At 36.4% G+C, this 19,960-nt stretch overlaps 1 long non-coding RNA gene across 4 annotated transcripts in view; it reads left to right on the forward strand.

Moving 5' to 3' along the window:
• The window catches only part of LOC111769263 (uncharacterized), a 162,474-nt gene that overhangs the window by 108,253 nt on the left and 34,261 nt on the right, over positions 1–19,960 (forward strand). The gene's annotated exons all lie outside the window — the stretch shown is intronic.

A 19,960-nucleotide genomic window follows, 5' to 3' on the forward strand; every position in this document is an offset into this window, starting at 1 on the left:
CATGGAACATCTCTAAGCAGAGTAGCATTGTGATGTTCTACAAAAGAAGATAACTCTACACTGTTCTGTTCTGGCTCATCTCCATGGTAAGATTATAGACAACTAAAAATGAGCTCTCAAGTGGGGAAAGAAAGGTTTTGGTCTTGATAACTTTGTAAATTTGAGAATTATTGTCATATCTAAAATCTAAAACTTGGTACATTCAATAATGTATCATAATTAAAGTGCATAAGTTGGATATTGATGGATTATTTATCAGTGACTTAATTTCTAAAGGGAACTATTACTTAATAAGCTCAATAGACTTCTTTAAGGTAGTTTAAGCAAGGGTACTAAAATCTTACCAGCTGTCAGTAGGAACGCAGCTGTCTCGCGTTTCTGTAGCTTCCTTACACTCTGAGAGATGTCTAGAGTACAGCTCTTGGTTCCTCCTAACTTTTCCGCTGCTCACGCCACACAATTACCTATGCTGATGACTTTTCATCTATAATTACACTCCACGTGTATTTAGTGATCCAATTAAAAATATTTTAGTATAATATTTTGAGATCCTGATTTCCTATTTGAGGAAATAGTTGTAAATATAGGCTCCTGTAATGAAATAAACTTTTAATAATCATTTTAAACAGTGAAATTAATACAACGGTGTGAATAAAACATTTATAATTAGTGAAAAATGTGAATGACTCACATCCATAATTTTGAGCAAAAAATGCCAGGCTAAAATAATTCAACATATGTGATTTCATCTCGATAGAAAAACAAATCTATGCTCTTACGCGTTAGGGTAGTATTTATCAAGAGGTCTTGTGAAGTCTGCTGAGCACTTACCTGAGAACCCTGCAGGCTTAGAAGCCCTAAAGGCCTCCTGTCTACAAGCAGTCATGGTAATTGTGGTGGAGGTGGAACACAGTGGAGTGAGGGGCCAGCCCCTTGGCTCTTCTCAGCCTCAGCTTTTGACCGAACAGGGTTTACAAAGCTGTCCTCCTCCGGTGAAGCTGTTCTACCTGTCCTGGGTAGAGCTCAGCATCCGTCCCCTCAGGCCCACTAATTCCTTCATGTGCTGCCACCACCTTTTGCCATCGGCTTTCATTCCATTTGTTTGGTATCATTCCGATTCCTTTTGTACAGACTAGTTACAAATGTTCAGGGGTGTGTTCAGAGTGTCAAAACTCAGAGAGCCTTACATCTATGATGCATTCTCGTATCTACATGGATGGCTGATAAAGTTGAAAAATTCAGGTAACCAAAACTAAGTTTATTAAATGACTTGCAAGACCTCTACAGCAAAGACTACAAATAATTACTGAGAGAAGTTAAAGAAATGCCAGAGTCAACAGAAGGTTCTACGATGGGCATCGTTTGGAAGACTCAATCATGGAAAGATGCCACTTCTCTCCAAATTTACCTTCCACCCAATAAAAATCTTAGCAGATTTTTCTATTGAAAATGACAAGCTGATTTTGACATTTGAGTAGACATGGAAATGTCTGAGAATAGCCAAGGGAATAGAACTTAAACACTTCTAGATGTCAGAAAACTATAATAACAAAAAGTGTGGATTTGGCACAAGAATGGAACAATAGACAAATAGAATGGAATAGACTCCAGAAAAGATATAGCCACATACTTAGTCTTGATATGTGACAATGCTAACAGTAGTTCAGAAAAAATTATAAACATTTTCTAAACAATAAAAATAATTTTAAAAAGGGGTCTTCCTTTTCCCATTCCATAGGGACATAAAGTATGATCATTTAAAACAGGGTTGTCCAGCATATTTTGAAAACAAAAAATTACATTATATGGCAACTATATGAGAACATGCTTTGATTAAAGGCTCAGTTTATACCATTTTTGTACTGAGGTTAGTTTCTAATGCAGAGTTAAATTATTCTGGTATTTTCTAAAATAAGTTTTTAGTCCTTATATCAAAAACAGTTCTTTCTAGGATTCAGAATAACCAAGAATATGACTTTAAATTCTTATTCTAGAGAAAGTAACGTTGCTTTGAAGCAGACCAAGAAAAGCTTTTCAGCAAAAATTATCTTATTTTTAGTGTGTTTTGTGACAATTTATGACAATTTTCCAACTTCTAACAGAATCAAATTACTATATTTTAATTTTTACCAACTGGCCAGTTTTTCTGTTCTTTTCAACAAATTTGTTCTTTTCTGTACTCTTATTATCAACTGAGGTGGATATTTTATTTAAAGAGGTACCATTGAAATGTTAAGCCAACAAAACTACATTTTCAGCATTGAATAGCTTATTGCATTTAATGCATGGCTAGTAGAGGACATCTGTAAAATAGAACAAATAAACTATTTGACTAATCTATATTTTTAAAATAAAGTTAAATGCCAATTAAATATTTATGTGCACTGAGGGTTTTCATTATAAAAGTGACACTAAAGAGACATGTTACTTACAGTGACCTCCACCAAGTTTGTCCTTAAATTGATAGAAATTTCCAGGTGTATTTATTTATGGTATTTATGCTTTTCTTATGGTCTCACCCAAGCCAAACACATTGGAAATAGCTGATTTGCCTGGCAAATACCTAAGATAGTAGTAGTTGATCAGAAATAGTATCCTCTTATGCCTTACTAAGCAGAAATGTCTACCACATCCCAGATAAAAAAGTAATGATGTAGAGTTTTGCAAGAAAGTCTGATATTTAGGGTGATAAATTTGATATCACATGTACAAAGGCTTCAGGATGGGGAGAGAGAGAACAAGAAAAGAAGGAAGCAGGCTAAATTTTCATGGGTACCAATCATTCGAGAACTTCATGATGTGCCATTCTAAGAAATTTAGATATCTTCTGTGGGCAGCAGGGACCTATATAAGATTTCGACTAGAGAACAAAATTAACCAGATTATCATTTCTGAAAGATAATTCATGGACTTGTGAAGAAAGGATGTCAGTTTCTCACGAAGGAATCTGCGTACTGGAAGACAGCTGACTATTGTCTGCACCCTTTTCACCTATTTTTTTTTCCCCAGGAAACAGCTACTTACTACAATTTTCAACCTAGAATTCCTACAACATCTCTAAACCTATTTGAGCTTACTAGAGGCTGTACACAATTATTTACATCCCTATATGCCTAAATATAGTTACAATGCCTAAGTCTTCTAGGAAATTTCTTTCATCTGTAAAGTCTATCCAAATGACGTTCCCACCATTTGATAGCATCATCTCCCCTGGCAACCATTTTTGACCATCTTCCTACATCATCCCAAGGTTAATTTGCTTTTTTATAAAATTCTACACTTAGCTGAACTAATCTTCCTTATTCCCCAGATAAAGTGGGATAAAAGGTCTATATATTTTTCTAGTAAAAGATAAGATTTGGCTCTGCTGCGCCACAGCAAGGATATACTAGAACTGTCTAACGCTGGCAGTGATTGTAAATCAGCATCTGTAGAAACACACAGCTGCAAAGAGTTTCCAAAGAAAATCAGTGACATTTTATACATCTGGAGTATAAAATCTGGCCTGTATACTCCAATATGGCTATAAAAGTTATCTCGCTAGTTGTGGCATAACAGGTTAAAAAATAGAAGTAGCCTAATGTAATAATCTCGTATATCATAATTAGCATCATTGTTTTAGAAGGGAATTATATATATAAAAAAATGCTGTGCACTTGCCAAAGGCATTTTGGCAATGGAAGCCTAGTCACAAGAATCATGGTAAAGTCCAGAAAAATAATTTATTTTTTATTTGGTATGAAAACTAATTCATTATGTCAATGCTCCTTGGCTATTCAATAATGCAGACCTCATTTCAGTGCATACATCGCTCACTAAAGGTCCACGTGTTCTCATTAAATAGTTTTACTCATTAAGGCTCTGAAATTTGTACTTTAAAGATAATATTACTTAACATAATCCCTGGCGTTTCTAAGTGAGAATATCTAATGATAACAACTGTGATAATCAGAATGTGGATAGTCCTGTAACATGTTTTTTTATTGTGGTAAAATATATATAATATAAAATTTACCATAGAACTACTTGTAAGTGTACAGTTCAGTGGCATTAAATACCTTCACAGTGTTGTGCAATAATGACCACTATCTATCTCCAAAATCCTTCCATCTTTCTAAACTGAGACTCTGTACTCATTCGATAATACTTCCCAATGCCTCCCTCCCCCGGCCCCGTAACCTCCACTCTACCTTCTGTCTCTAGGAATCTGATTATTTTAGGTAACTTGTATAAGTGCAGTAGTACAATATTTGTCATTTTGTGATTGGCTTATTTCCCTCAGCATAATGTCTTCAAGATCATTCCTGTTGTAGAATAGAGTAGAATTTCATTCATTTTTTAAGGCTGAATAAGAGGCCATGGCATGTACATACCACATTTCGTTTATCCATTCATCCATGGATAGGAAGACTTGGGTTGTTTCCGCCTTTTTGGCTATTGTGAACAAAGCTGCTATGAACATTGCTATACAAATGTTTGTTTGAGCCTCTGTTTTAAATTCTTTTCAGTATACTACCAAGAAGTGGGACTGCTGAGTCATAGTAATTCTATGTTTACTTCTTTTAGGAATCTGTTTTCCACAGTGGCTGCACTATTTTACATTCTCATCAGCAATGCACATGGGTTCCAGTCTGTCCACATCCTCACCATCACTGGTTATTTTCTTTTGTTGTTTTATAGTGGCCATCTGATGGGTGTGTAGTGGTATCTCATTTCGGCTGCTTTAAAGTTTTAAATAGATTTACTTTCCCAAAACAAAAGAAATAGTATAGACGTCAAATATTACCCTTTTACACACCACAATGGTTCAAAAGACCAGTTTTCTATGTGACGTTTGGGACTGTCATGTCATCACTTCCTATAATCTCTATATAATACTGTTTTATGGAAGTCTGGGGCTAAATATAAAAGGAAAAAGTAAAAGGAAAAACTTTGATTCTATGTTTGTTAATATTGTTTCAAAAGAGAATATTTTATCATCAGTATTTCCATACATTTTAACATTTAGGAGATCAATGCCATAGATATTATCACAAGTGATTATTTCTTTAATATATTTTTACCTGATGTGTAAGCACATCTAACTGCGGTAGCAAAGTCAAGGATTGGAGGTGAATGACGTATATTGAGATCTACAAATAACAAATATTACTGTCCATGGCCAGAAAGAGAGCAAAAATGTTGTCTAGATGACTTCTAGGAGCGTCTCCCTTACTCAGTATAACACACTATATAGCATGAAACACCTGTGTTATAATAATAGTGACACTGGCCCTGATCTCAGTTCCCCTCCTTTAAACTCAGCATATCTGGGGTTAAAGCCAAAAGTGCTCATCCCCTTTCCCTGCTTCCCTAACTTACGTTCATAGGTAGATATCGCATTTTTGAACCTTTGCATGCCTGAACTTCACAAGGCAAACAGAAGTTACAAGCTGTTAGAGCCCAGGTGGCCTCATGCCAACATTTTGGCTAGTTATGGGTCCTTTGAAGTTTTATTAGAGGGAAACTGATGTCCAGAGAATATCAAGAAGCTGAAGCTTCCCTGACCCCAACTCCTCGGCTTCCTGGCACCAGAATCTACCATCCACTATGGAGGCAGACAACAAAGGACACCCACCCAGGGATTCCCTTGTCTGGCCATCCCCCTTCCTGCAAGCAGCCTCACAAGGCCAAACGCAGGCTGGTGGGAAAGCGCTGACCAGCAAGGCCATAGGCTCCCCCTCACTAAAAGCAGCCGCTTTCCTTGCAAACTTTAAAACCTCTCGCCTCCCATCTTTCCGGGAGATAGGACAAATTTGAGGGCTCACTCTCATCTCCTGGCTGATATCACCCAAAATAAAAACTTTTTCCTGGCCATAAGACTGGCATTCCAGTTTTATTTGGCCCCCCTTGCGTGGTGGGTAAAGAACCTATTTTTGTATCTGGTATCAATAGCACATAATAGCAAGGAGCACATGAAATCTAGTTTATATCAAAATATAGTGGGAACAACATCTTCTGTGACAGGTGAGTAGATGTGTAATTTATCAGTACTTGTTTTGATAAAGGATGCTAGAAAACTAATAAATCTGATATAGTTAGCAAGAAGAAGTATCTTTAATTAAAAACGTAAGAACCTAAATAACATTGTGTCAAAAGTATTTCTAAAAATAACAATTTTAAAATAGCTATGGCACTTAATGAAGGAGTTCAGGCCTGCATGTCAAGAACAATGGAACAGGCACATGAGGGGACAGAGAAAGAAATGAAAGAAACTCAGAGAAAAGAAACATGATGTATATATTTTACTGATTTTTACTGACTTTAAAGCCCTGAGATACTTGCCTTTCAGTTTTCAGTTTCTACATGTCTAAGTATCAATAGAGCAATCTTTTTCCTTATAGTAAATCTGATTTACAATTTTAAATTGAGAAAAAAGGCACAGTAGACATTGTTTTCAGTCCTTTTAAATCTTGTACTGCAGTCTTTGAATAGTGACTCATTCAATTAGCTCAGATATTATTCCCTTCAAGACTAATTAGAATGTAATCAGTTCATTTTATCTACAAGGAATTATATGTATTGCATAATATAATGAAATATATATATACAAAATGAAATATATGTATACTCTCATGCTCAAAGACCGTAGCTAAACACGTCAAAACATTGTTTTTTCCTCAATAAACAGATATTTTGAAACTCAGTATAATGTTTTACAAGGGAAATTACCAAGCTATATGAAAAAATTTTTTTCTTGTCAATGATTTTTACATTCTATTCTTCTAACCACAAATATAATTATGTAATCATAATTATAAAATTTTAAAATTATTCAAAGTTATAAAAATGTAATCATATGATTACAATTTATGCCATGTATTGGTCTGTTGATATTTCCTGACGATAGACAGGATTTGCCAGTAGGGCAAACAACTTATATGATCTTAATGAAAATTCTTCATGTAATACGATGTAGTAAATCAAAGTAGAAAGGACCCAACCAAGGTCACTCTGGTGTCTCATCCAAGACTACCATTCCCAGCAAACATGAAGTAATATGGGACAAATTAACCTCTTGCCTAAAATAACTGAATATCCAGACAGAAGATATGAAACAACAGTTTTCAAGACATTGAACATCAGGCAACAAAGGACAGTGACCCTTGAGAGGAGGTAGGACACAAAGAAGGTGAGCCTTACAATGGCCTGAGCTTACTGCCTTGAGTTTCCACGTGGCAGGGGGAGGGGGCAGATCTAGGCAGAGCAAGCCGATTTCTGAGTTAAGAAAATTGAGCTGAGATTCCAAGAAAGGAAGGTGATTAGAATTTGAGGGACAATGTATCAGAGAGGAGTGTCCCTCACAGGGAGAAAACTGGAGATCTGAAGAAATGTCCCTTCAAATATCCAACAGAGTGTTCATCAGCACGTGGGCTTGAGAAAAACCATTCACTGATGGGGAAAGAACTACCTGAAATGATTAAACGTACAGAATCTGGCAGTCACAGCGGGCTGAGAATAACGCCTGTCCCCATTGGATTGGACAGGAAAACCTCATAAATCCTGGAGTACCTGGTAGAGTACACAGGGGAGTCTTGCCTTAGTTGTGAAGAATAATAAGCTCTAGACTAAACACTGCCTTTGTCCTGCCTGACAAATATTAGAACAAGGCCTGAAATGATCTAATTCTTTCCAAGTATATGAATGCATTCCAGAACAAAGCTCAGGAATATTTATAGGATTACGAAATATCCAGCATGCAACAAGGTAAAATAAGCATTGTCTGCAATACAGTATACATTCACCACATACCAAAGAAGCAGGAAAATATAGTCCATAATGAGTATAAAAATCAATTAATCAAAATAGTTCAAGAATTAACACAGATATTAGGATTAAGAGACAAGGATTAAAATAGCTATTATAACTATATTTCATATGCTCAAAAAGGTAAGTAGAGACATAGAGGATTTAAGTGTGAACTAAATTGACGTTGTAGAAATGAAAACTATAATGTATGTGATGAAAAACACACATGATGGGACTAATGGCAGATAAGCACAGCCATAGAGACCACAAAATGAAACACACACACACATGCACGAAGCTAAAAAGTTAATAAAGCTTCAATTAACTGCCAGAAAACTTGAAGCAGCCTAATATATATGCAATAGAAATCTCCAAAGAAGATGGTATGGAGAAACTGAAAAAAATATTTGAAGACATCATGGCTGGAAATGTTGTAAACTTGGCATAAATTATAAACCAACAAATCCAATAAGTTCAACCCATTTCAGGCACGGGAAACAAGACATATTATAATAACGTTGATCCAAGTCAGTGACAAAGGCTTCAAAGCAGCCTAGGTGGTGACGGGAGGGGGGCATGTTGCATACAGGAGATTAAAGTCAGTGTGACAGCAGGTTCCTCACAGGAAACTGCGAGTGAGAAGACAGAGGAGCAACATCTTTAAAGCGATAGATGGAAACAGTGTCAGCCTGTATACTATAAACAGAAATAAAGATTTTTTCAAAAGCAAAGGAGAAATAAAGATTGTTTCAAATACAGGAAAGATAAAATAATTCCTAACTAGTCAATCCACTCCACAAGAAATGTTAACAGACATCCTTCTGCAGAAGGAAAATGATGCCAGATAGGAAAATGGATCTAAACAAAGGAATGAAGAGTCACAGACAGTATTCTCATTCACGTCGGTGTAAGATAATTACATAATAGCCAAGAAACTCACACTAGCCATGGATATGAATACATCAAATTCTTTATTCATAAATAAAAACCAACAACTGAACATCACATTATTTTGAGTATATTACAACTTTAGTTGTTTTTTCTTTGAACATTGTTCCTTATGGGACATGAGTTAAGGGCAAGAATTCATTTATTTTCTATTGGTTTGATTATACTACATAATTCCATGGGTAACACTGATGTTATAAATGTAACCAGTAAACACAGGCACTAAAGACATAAATGTCTAGAATCAATCAACTGTCGAATTGTATGGTTATTGCATGGTTAAGGCTGTGGTTTCAGAACTGAATGTGAACATGATAAGTGCCAACTAATAAGAAAAAGAAAAAAGCAGATGAAGAGCCAGAGAGGTGGGAAAGAGGGAGACACAAGTTGAGGAAAGTCTGTACTCAGTAGCAGATATTTAAAGAAAAAAATCAGGCGCATCACCCTGACGTGTAACACTTTAAAATTCCTCAACCTTCATAGCGAGGTGACAACACACTTTTTTCATGGTGAAGTCTTCCTCCTATCTGTAAATAATAAATCTTTTTGTCTAATGAATGTGTACTTGCTTTAAAACCTGTGTAGTCTGGTATTACTGTGACTACATCAGCTTCATGTACCTAACAGCTGTCTAGTACTCTCTTCTCATCTCTTTCTGTGTCACTATGTTTCAGAATTTTTTTAAAACAATGTTTAGTTGGAATTCCTTGTATTGATTTAATAATATTCTAACTGGTGAAAACATATGTCAGTTAACAAAATCTCAAGTTAATTGACATTTGTATCCTCAATCCCCCTGCCATCTATATTGCAAGGTAATTTTCTACCAATTTGCTCCTGCTCTATATTGGCCCTGTGCCCTCAGACCAATTAGTACTGTGGGAAAACACTCCTCACCACCATGGAATTTAAAAGGTTGTTGCACGATGCCTTTAGTAGAAAAAAAGAAAAATAATTCTATCCTCTTCTTTAAGTTTGACAATATGGAATTAGACTTAAAAATATATTTGTACATTTTGCTTTTATTTTTTGGTAGATTGAGAATCGAGTTGAGCTTTTAAATGAGTCATTTAGATTGAATTTAATTTTACCTTGTAGAGTTTTAAAAACATAATGGAAAGCATGTTTTAATCAGTTTCCTAATTTTGACAAAATTTGAACAGTCCTTCCATACAGGTGAAATTCAAGAGAATTGTGATAGGGGCTCAAAATGAGTTAATAATCCAAGTTATTTCATTAAATCTTGTACGTAGATAATCTTCTTGTATGTAGAATTCTTTGTTGACAAGTCTAGAATTTTTAAGCGAACAAATTTATCTCCTTCACAAATATGTTAACAAATGTATTTTTGCCTACTAGATATATTAGTTATGCAAATATAAATCCAACAGGTATTGAGGGTCTTAAAACAAACCTCTCGATATTAGAGGAAAATTTGCTTCCATTGCTAGCAAACAGATTTTGACAGTTACCATATCTTTGATATATTATTTGAATGTTATTGCTCTTGATTCTAGGTCTAACTTGCTAAAGACCATTCTTCCAAACTCTCTCAGCAAGGGTCTAGTATGGCTAAACTCCAGTACTTGGCTTGTCTGACACTCTTTATTTACCCCTCGTTCTTCAGGCATAGTTTAGGTTGACAGTTGTTTGCTCCCATCCTCTGACAACTTGAGTATGTTATACCACTGACTTCTTGCATGTATATAGCTGATGTGAAATATACCATCAGTGGAAATCTTATTTATTGGAGGTAATTTGCAACTTCTTTTTTGTATCTTTTAAGATTTATTTTCTCTTGTATATAATTTAAGATTTTCACAATATTATATCTACATGTGAGCGTTATAGCTGAAGACTGTTGTCTTTTGTCATTTCTGCAGAATTTTATGCCATTATATCTTTGAAAAATAATTCCCCCAAATTCTATTCTTTAATTCCCCGTAACGTTTAATCTTGTTTATTATGATTGTACTTCAGCAAGTATTATTTCCTAGCATCCACATTGTAAAGTTTTTGAAGTTAGATGAATGGATGATGCAAAAACAATGTGAAGAATGAGAATTAAGGCAACCACAGGATGGGACAAGAAGGAGCAACACCATTTAACAGTGGGAAGAGGAAAGGTGTGATATTGTGATTTATAGTAAGAAATGCATATTTGATCTTCATCCTCATTTTTGGCACAGAGCTCCTAAAACCCTTGGAGTTTCCTAAGGGATGAGAGCAATAAAGGTGCCTTTGTTATGTTAATGAGGCAAGCTTTGGAAAGCCCTTAGGTAACCTAAGGATGGGCTATGGATGCTGGTTGCCATGGGAGCCAGAGTGATAAGAGTGTTGGAAGTTCACTCCCACCATCTGACCTTCTGGGAGGGAAGGGAGGCTGGACACTGAGTTCAATCATCAATGGCCAATGATTTATTCAATCGTGCCTATGCAGTGGAGCCTCCATAAAAACCCCCAAGGAGATGGTTCAGGGAACTTCCAGGTTGGTGAACATGTGGAGATGTAGGGAGAATGGTGTGTCTGAAGAGAACGTGGAAGCTCCTCTCCCCTTTCCCCAAACCTTGCCCTATGCATCTCTTCCATCCTGCTGTTCCTGAGTTATGTCCTCTTAGAATAAACTGGTAATCTAGTAAGTAAAATGTTTCTCTGATTTCTGTGAGTTGCTCTAGTAAATTAACAGGACCTGGGGAGGAGGTCATGGGACCCTCCAGTCTATAGCTGGTCAGTCAGAAGCACAGGTAACAGTAACAACCTGGACTTGGGATTGGCATCTGAAGGGGGGGACAGTCTTGTAGGACTGAGCCCTTAACCTGTGGGATCTGATGCTGCCTCTAGGTAGACAGTGTCAGAATTGAGTTGAATTGTAGGATACTCAGCTGATGTCCGTAGAATTGCTTGGTGGTGTGGGGAAAGCACTTGCCCACATTGTAATTGGTGACCAGAATCATTAAAGGGGGACCCATAAAAAGACAGAAAAGCAATAGTTTGAGAATTAGGATGGAAATCACAATGAGTGGTATTCCTAAGGATAAAAACTAAGATTGTTTTTGAGGGAGAAAATTTTCACTTAAAAGACTAATTCAAATGTAGTATGAATGGAAAAGTGTGTATAGGATTTAGAAGCAAGGTGGTATTGTGAATCTTGACAAGACCACTTTTAGTGGAATGACATATTTGCAAACATATGGCAGTGCATTAAGGAGGCAGTGAGAATAAAATAAATAATCAGATAGATAATGTGGACAACAAGGCAAATATTCCACTGTATCTGGCCAAAATTAGGAGAGAGGTTATTATGGTGCGAAGTTGAGAGAGATTTTTATCATTATAAATTGACTTGCATGTATGTAAATACTAATAGAAGAAACCTATAAAGAAGGAGAGTTCAAAGTCTCAGGAAAGACAAAGATAATAAATTAATTGTGTTGTAGGACGGGTTCTCCCATTAGCATACTTTAAGATAAAACTTAGCATGCAGGATATCTATTAAGGAGTACCCATGGGCTAGAAACCTGTGGAAGAAAGACAAATTGGGCAGAGGGAGACATCAGTTGTGATACAGACCCAGCAACAACCTCAAGCAACTTCACCAGGAGCTCTGTATCTATAACGGCCTTTCATAAGGGTTCCAAAATTAGGCTAAGATGCACAGATCAGTTACTAGATGTCAGCTGGCCTGGACATTTCAGTAAGGTGGATGTCTAGAACTGACACAGTCACTAATGGTAGTAGCAGCTGAAGGGTATCTGCCAACAATAATCCCAGTAGCTGGGTCCTATAAAGGCAAGAATAGTTGTGATCCTAAATATAGAAGAAATAACAGCTTTGGATAGGTCAAGAGAAAAATTTTCCACTTACAGAAAATCTAGCCTTCTAGATGACATGGAAAGAAAGAATTAGTTCTTGGTATGTGTGTAATGGAAGAAGACTGGAGGCAAATTCCCAATGGCCAGATGGATGATTTGAAAATAATAATTTGGGAAGAGATGGTAATCCAAAAGCCACAATAGTGGTGAGAGGTCTGGCATCAAGTGAAGATTGGACGACAAATCAAGTAAGGTAATCAATCAAGCTACCATAGAAAGATCACGGAGAGAGTCAGAGAACCTTGACTACCAAACACGGAATGGGGAAAAGGGTACCTGCATTTGTCTAGAGTGCCTTAAAGGCGGGGACTAGGCTAGGTTTTTGTGAGAAGTAGCAGCGTAGTGATTAAGAGTAAGGAGCTAGAGATCTAAAATTAACAACCCGGTTTGGCTGCATACAGCCTGGTAATCTGAAACAAGTTACTTAGGCTTTCTGTGCATCAGTTTTCCCTTCTGTGAAACAGAGTTGAAAATAATATTATTAAATTTATTTAGATTGTTGCAGGAGTGCATGAAAGTTTAAATGGAGACATCATCAATGAATAGGTGATTGATATTGTCATCACAATAATCAAAGACACGGGAGGAAAAGCAGAAACCCTAAAGTGCGATTGTGGGATGAGGCACAGGAATCAAAAGAAACAAATTGCTCACTTATTGACAGTAAGAGAGAAGACAAAATTGGGAACTGAATGAGGAAAAGTTTAATGCTGAGCCTTTGAGCTTTTAACTTAAAAGTTCCTTAGTAAATCTCTAACTGGAAAGATGAGTTACAGAAGGCGAAATAAGTTTGAAATATATATTTGGATTTTGGTTGACTCTAATTGCAAAAAGCCAAAAAACTAGTCCACAGCAAATTCTCAGGAGCATAAAGGGTAAGACTAACATTCATCAAGCACTTGATATATGCTAGTCATTGTTAAAAGCTCTCTATGTACGTTATTTCATCTAATTCTCACTAACGTCATGTGAATTAATTATTTTTAAAAATACACATAGAAAATTTAATTAAGTCAGGGGAATATCGAATGGTAATAAGTGGTGATAATTATCATACTCTTGCAGCAATAAGTCACGGATGTGAGCTGGCCAGGAAAGTGTGTATGTGGTAATAGTATAATAATTCAAAGTGCTGAAATTTGAATTCAGATAGAGATGTATGTCATTTGAAAGCCTGTGCCGTTGTCGTTCACGTTGCATGTGTGCTAATATTGCTGCAGGTGGCCTCTGTAAGTAGGAAGGAGGACATATCTAAAGAAGAAGGAGAAATGAGAAAGAGAAGATACATAAGGGATACATTGGAACATGATTTTATTGACACCTCAAAATAATTAATTTACATATATAAAGTCATACGTAAATTATAGTACTAGTTAGGAGAAATAAAAGTAAGTTTTGTGTATTTTCTGGTTTATTTTCTTAATTTCCATTAATTATTAATAAACTACATAGTGTTCATATGTGTATCTCAAAGTTCCTTTGACCTTACCTCACTAGACAGAAATGGTGGGGAATTTTCGCTGGCTGAGGCCCCACCCACAGTGAGCAGGATCTCAGCTCCCTAAGAAATCCCTTGAAGAATGCCTGTGCCTTTGTTGGGGGCACTATACAAGTGTTTGGGTATGTGTCCCGTGGGAATGGGCCCTGATAACTGCTATTCTTACAGCTTGTGCTACTAAGTGTGGTTGCAGCGCGGTAGCAAAAAACAAAGCCAGAGTCACTTCTTCACTGGGCAGCTCAGTGCAGCCAGTCTCTGCTCAACAGGGCCACAGGACTCCTCCACTCTTTCGCTGGTTCTGCACGGTGACTCTCCTGCTCCACCATGCAGCCCAGTCCTCATGCAGGCTGCTGCTGGCCTTCCTTTAAAGACCCGTGTGAAAGGATGGGAGGGACACTCCGCTACCTCCGGCTTGGGCTTCATTAGAGGATTCTCAAAGAAGGGCAACCTGTGCCCCAGTTCTCCTGGACTTTCTTATAGGACTCTCTTGTCCCGGGGCCCACACGGACTCCCTAGGTCCTGACCCTGGCAAGGACTGGTACGGCAGACAATATGCTCTATGACAAATCAGCACTTCCAATAATGAGTAAGGGCTCACACTGGGCTCAGTCTCCTATGCCTGGATGCTCTCCTCAGAGTCAGGAATATCCTCAGTCTTCCTTCAAAAGGACCTGAGCCTCAATTCTCCCAGAGTTAGCAAGAAATATGTCTAAACCCCAAGTCAACTGTCTGTGCTCGTGTGTGTGCATATGTATATAGTATAGTCAGCTGTCTTGTGATTCTCTTTTAATGTGAATAAAGAGATGCCTTGCTGTGGTTAAATTATAGAGATTCAACATTGCTATAAGCCTTTACCAGTCTAAAGTCATTTAAATTCTCCTGGATTCAGAACAGAGATTACAATTAGCATCACATTTGGGGTAATGGCATCCATAATGCTACAGTCACAGACATGCCACCAGAATGTGGGTGGCTTGATTGGAGCCGTTCATCGCCTGGCTCCATCTACACCCTGCGGAGCAATTTAGCTCCTTAAATAAGCATCCCCTACTGCTAAAAGCAACGATGTGCAGTGCAAAGTAAATCAATATATAAATCATTTACTTATATCAACAAACCCTTAATTTGTCTCATCACAAGAAATTTCTAATAAATCTTAATTGAGATCTGCATATTAAGAAATAATTTGATCTACCTTAAGATGAGAATATTCCCAAAGAAGATTTCATAAATGACATTAGGATAGCATCATAAAGTAGGAGTGCTAATTGAATTTTTGATAAAAGTTGCTTTTTAATCCATTTTAGAAGAAAAAAACTTCAATCAGGATCTAATTTATAAAGGTTTCCCTTGGAAGTCAGACTGAATAATTTATCTCCCTAGCTTACTCATGGAGGCTTCAAATCATTATTGTAATTTGTAAGGTATCTGGATTTACCCAGCTTTTTTGTGTTCATGGCTGAATTCAAACGCTTAAATTTGAGAACTTGGCTGTTAATTTACTGTCCATTCAAACATGAAGGCCGGAGTTAAAGGTTTAAATTTTGTAATTCATTTACCCTTCAACTTCTCATATAAAATCAACTGAATCCATCATTCTTATATGTAAACAAATATGATAGCAATGCACATTGGTCTATACCAATAAGATAATCTCAGTAATTTATTAGCTTCAACTGCATCAGAGGTACAATATTATAAACAATTTAATCATATTTTATTTAGTAAATGGATTTCAAGGAGAAAATTGTGTAAAAATAATGTGTATATTAGGTTCTTCAATGAGATCCAGTGGATAGCTTCTCTTTTACATGGGATCTGAAAAAATTAAAAACAATACAAACAAGTGGTAGAGTGAGATCAACATAGCCAACGTTATTCATACTAAATCTTAGGTTAGATGAAGTAGTAATTCTATCATCGAGCTCCAGAAACGAGCTAACTTACCCAGCTGACCTTGGGCAGTAGGATTTAGGGCGGGTCTCCCAGTTCTGGACAAGAAGTTGTGACGATGAAGAAGAGGCTCTGTAGATTAAGTCCAGTGATTTTTTCCAGATTTAACGACTAGGTATATCATTCTCCTGTGGAATGAACAAAGAAGCTAAAAGATGTCACAATTTTTCTTAGAGAAAGTACCTCATCCTGATAACCAAGGGTAGAAAAAGGGCAATTCCTCTAAAAATTGGATTCCTAAGACGCGTTTTTCTCTTTAACAAAATAAAAATGACAATGAAGAGTCACAACATTCACCATAGCGAAGTTTCTGCCTTTGTTCTTTCACAATCTAATTAATGTGATAATACTGAAATTCCTTGAAGAATCGGTCAAATAATCATTTCTCAAAATCTCTTTGTATCTGCCTAAAATAATTTATTAAAATTGCATAACTTTAATTATTATCACATTATTGAGTCAACACTCAAGTATCAAGCTTGGAAATTCTGGTAGCTTATAGATAGAAATGAGAGTTGCTGCAATGGGGCCAGGATTAGCACCTGTCTCACAGAATGATTTTTTTTTTTGGTGAGGTAGATTGGCCCTGGGCTAACATCTGTTGTCAATCTCCCTTGTTTTGCTTAAGGAAGATTGGCCCTGAGCTAACATCTGTGCCAATCTTCCCCTATTTTGCATGTGGGATGCCGCCACAGCATGGCTTGATGAGCGGTGTGTAAGTCCATGCCCGGGATCAGAACCTGCAAACCCCAGGCCACCAAAGCGGAGCGCGTGAACTTAACCACTATTCCACCAGGCTGGCCCCTCACCAAACGATTTTTGAGAAAGATAGAGTTCATCCATATAAAGTAGTTAAACAGTGTCAGCTATGTAATAAGTAAATATTAAAATATTTTCTATAATTGTTACAAAATTATAATGATTAATAATCGCATTACATTTGGGATCTATCATTTAAAGAAGATAATACAGACTATTATAAGACAACAGCACGAAAGAAATTTTTTTATTATTCTATGAACTCTCAATTATTCATTCAAAAATAGAGAATCATTCAAGAGGCATTTATATTTTTCTTAAAAAATATTCTTGAAAATAAATCAGTTTGCTTTTTTTGTCATAAAACTCAGCACATTTGATGCATCCTTTTAATGACTGTCTTCTTCAGGAGACCATAAGCTCCAGGAAGACAGATCCTAGTCATCCCGGTGACCCAGCATTACATGGTGCAGGGCGACAGGAGGTATCTGACAAGTACCTGTTGAATGAATCAATGTTTTACCGAAAATAGTAGTAAAGTCAATTTTCTTTAGGTGAATTAAACCTAATATGCCACCTGAAATAAGGCACAATCCTTTTCATGACCCTATCGATCTATGTAATCTTTGGAATGTAGGTGGGTTAGAAATGCAGATATGCATAAGAGCGTGGCCAGCCAGAGAGGCTGAGTCCTTGACAGAAAAGCTCTCCAGAAACGGGGGTGGACTGGCTGTTCCCCAAGTCTGATGTAGGGCGGGCAGCTCCCCCAAGAGGCCTGCCAGGTAAAGCCTTTCTAACTGCCTATGGCCAGGCCTGAACAATCACACATGGGTTTTTGACTAGAACATGGACTCCTCACCCAACAGCGCTATATTTGAATCTGCATTCCCCTAGTAAGTAATAATGCTGACTGCTTCTATAAGTCTATAACTTATAGACTTATTGGCAAAATGTATAACTTCCTTTATGAAGTCTTTATTAAATTACTTTGCCAATTGTATGATTTACTCATTGATTTGTGGGAAGTTTTCATATATTCTGGAAACGTAGTTGTGTTTAATGCCCATGGTAGACTAATAAAAAACTACTGAACCCAAGAGAAGGAATAAATAACTAATTAAAAATAAAATATATTGCCATAGTGGGAAAGTAGCAGCAAGACCCAAGCTACCTTCCACACAAGATGTGTAAAGGTCAAAACAACTGACATTTTAAAACATCAACGTAAAACGTGAGTCTCCAATGAAATCTACTTAAGCAGTGCCTGTAACTTTTCTCTACCGTTACATAAACTGTTTGCCCTATCAATCTAGTGTTTTTTACTCTATTTTATCATTTATCCTTGCCTCATTCCAAATAGATGATTTATTGTACACAATATTTCAAGTTGAAATCATTTGAATGAAAACAAGGAAGCGAAAGTTGAGTAAGTCTTGTGCACACTGTTTGTACACTGAGGTTCTGCACTTTCGTGGAAAGAGGTCCACTTTCAGTGCAAGTTAGCCAGCAGCTAAGAGCCAGGCAATTGTGTAGTTCAGTGAATTCACAAGAAAGAACACAAACAAGGATTTTTGTTTTTAAACTTTGAAAAGCATTGTGAGACTTAATAACAAAGAAAATAGCAATGTAAGATGAGCATATATTATAAATGTTTTTACATTACAATAATCGTAACAACGTGTCATGGAATGTGTGTCTAAGGTGCTCACAGCACACGAAAGCAGAGCTGAGTTGAGACACTCGATAGTGGCCCACTGTGATGAGAGGCAGCTACAGGATTCTGTTTGATTTATAGAGTTAAGCAGACTTGACTATCTCCTCATGCCTTTGAAGTTTTCCTCATGCATCTCCTATTAGAGATAGGATCAAAATCAAAAACCAGTGGCTGTACTTTGTCCTCAAACAATAGCATTTTTTTATTAAGGAGGACTATCGCGTTTCTTCATAGAAAACCAATTTATTTATACTTTTTGACAAACAAAACATTGTTTACACAACTGTAATATGTTTTTTTCCTCTGAAAAATTGATGTAAGGATGTAGTTGTTCATCTTATCTTTGATAAAATCCACCAAAGTTGCCTGTGATTTGAAAAAAAATGACAAACTTTCGAGCTGATTTGACTATGTGAAAAGTGATGCCAAAATTTGTTCAGGAAAGACATTTAATAGAAAGGAAATACTCTATAAAACTCTGTCAGATGTGTAGGTTAAAAATGACAAATAATGAAATTAATGTGATTTTTGATAAAAATCTATACTATTGGTATGTGGTATGTGAATCAACAATTAGCATGACTGTAAGAGAACCAGTGAAAATGCTGCCTAGAAAATATTTCCCGAGATCCCTCTCCGTTTTGGTGTGTGAATTAGTAATTTATTCTTTTTTATGCAGACTTTGTCAATTTAACTGTCCATTCCTCATTCTTGAAGGACTGACTGATAAATTATCCTCCAGTAACCTTCATTACTCAGCAATGCTGAACTTGCAAAATAGCAACAGACTCTAAATCTTTTCCCAGATTTGCATCCATATCATTGCCTTCTATACCAATTCAGTTTGTCTAAAGCATATTTACTACTCCACTGCATACGACCATTCAAATTCTGTGTCACATAAGGACTGAAACTAACCTTCATAAGTTCTCTTTGTTTTATGCATAAAGTAATGGCATTGGTGGCAACAATAGAGTAATTACTAGAGACAGTATTAACTGAAAACTGTTTGGTTAGTATTGGATAGACTGCATAGAAATTAGTTATATTTCAGACACAAAGTCCCTTAACTTCCACTTTAAGATTGACTTTTTACTTTTATACCGTATATTGAGAGTCTGTATGGGAAGGTTTTGAGAAGGGGCTTTAAAAGAAGAGAGAGTAAATTTGTATTTTAGTAGCACATATCTCACCATTTCCTTTGCTAAAGAGACAAGTTGCTTTCAAGGTCACACTTCGGCAATAACCTACTTCAAATTAAAATTTTCATCCAGAAATGGCAATTAAGTGACTACAATTATTTCTTACAGGAAAGAACAATATACATCATAAAAAGATTTTCTCCTACAAAGATTCAAACTCTATGAATAACAAATGTTTATATTTGAATTATGCAATCAATTTCAGACTAAAGTAATATCATATACA

Source organism: Equus caballus, chromosome 1 (genome assembly GCF_041296265.1).
Source record: "Equus caballus isolate H_3958 breed thoroughbred chromosome 1, TB-T2T, whole genome shotgun sequence".
In the NCBI taxonomy this organism is placed as follows: domain Eukaryota; kingdom Metazoa; phylum Chordata; class Mammalia; order Perissodactyla; family Equidae; genus Equus; species Equus caballus.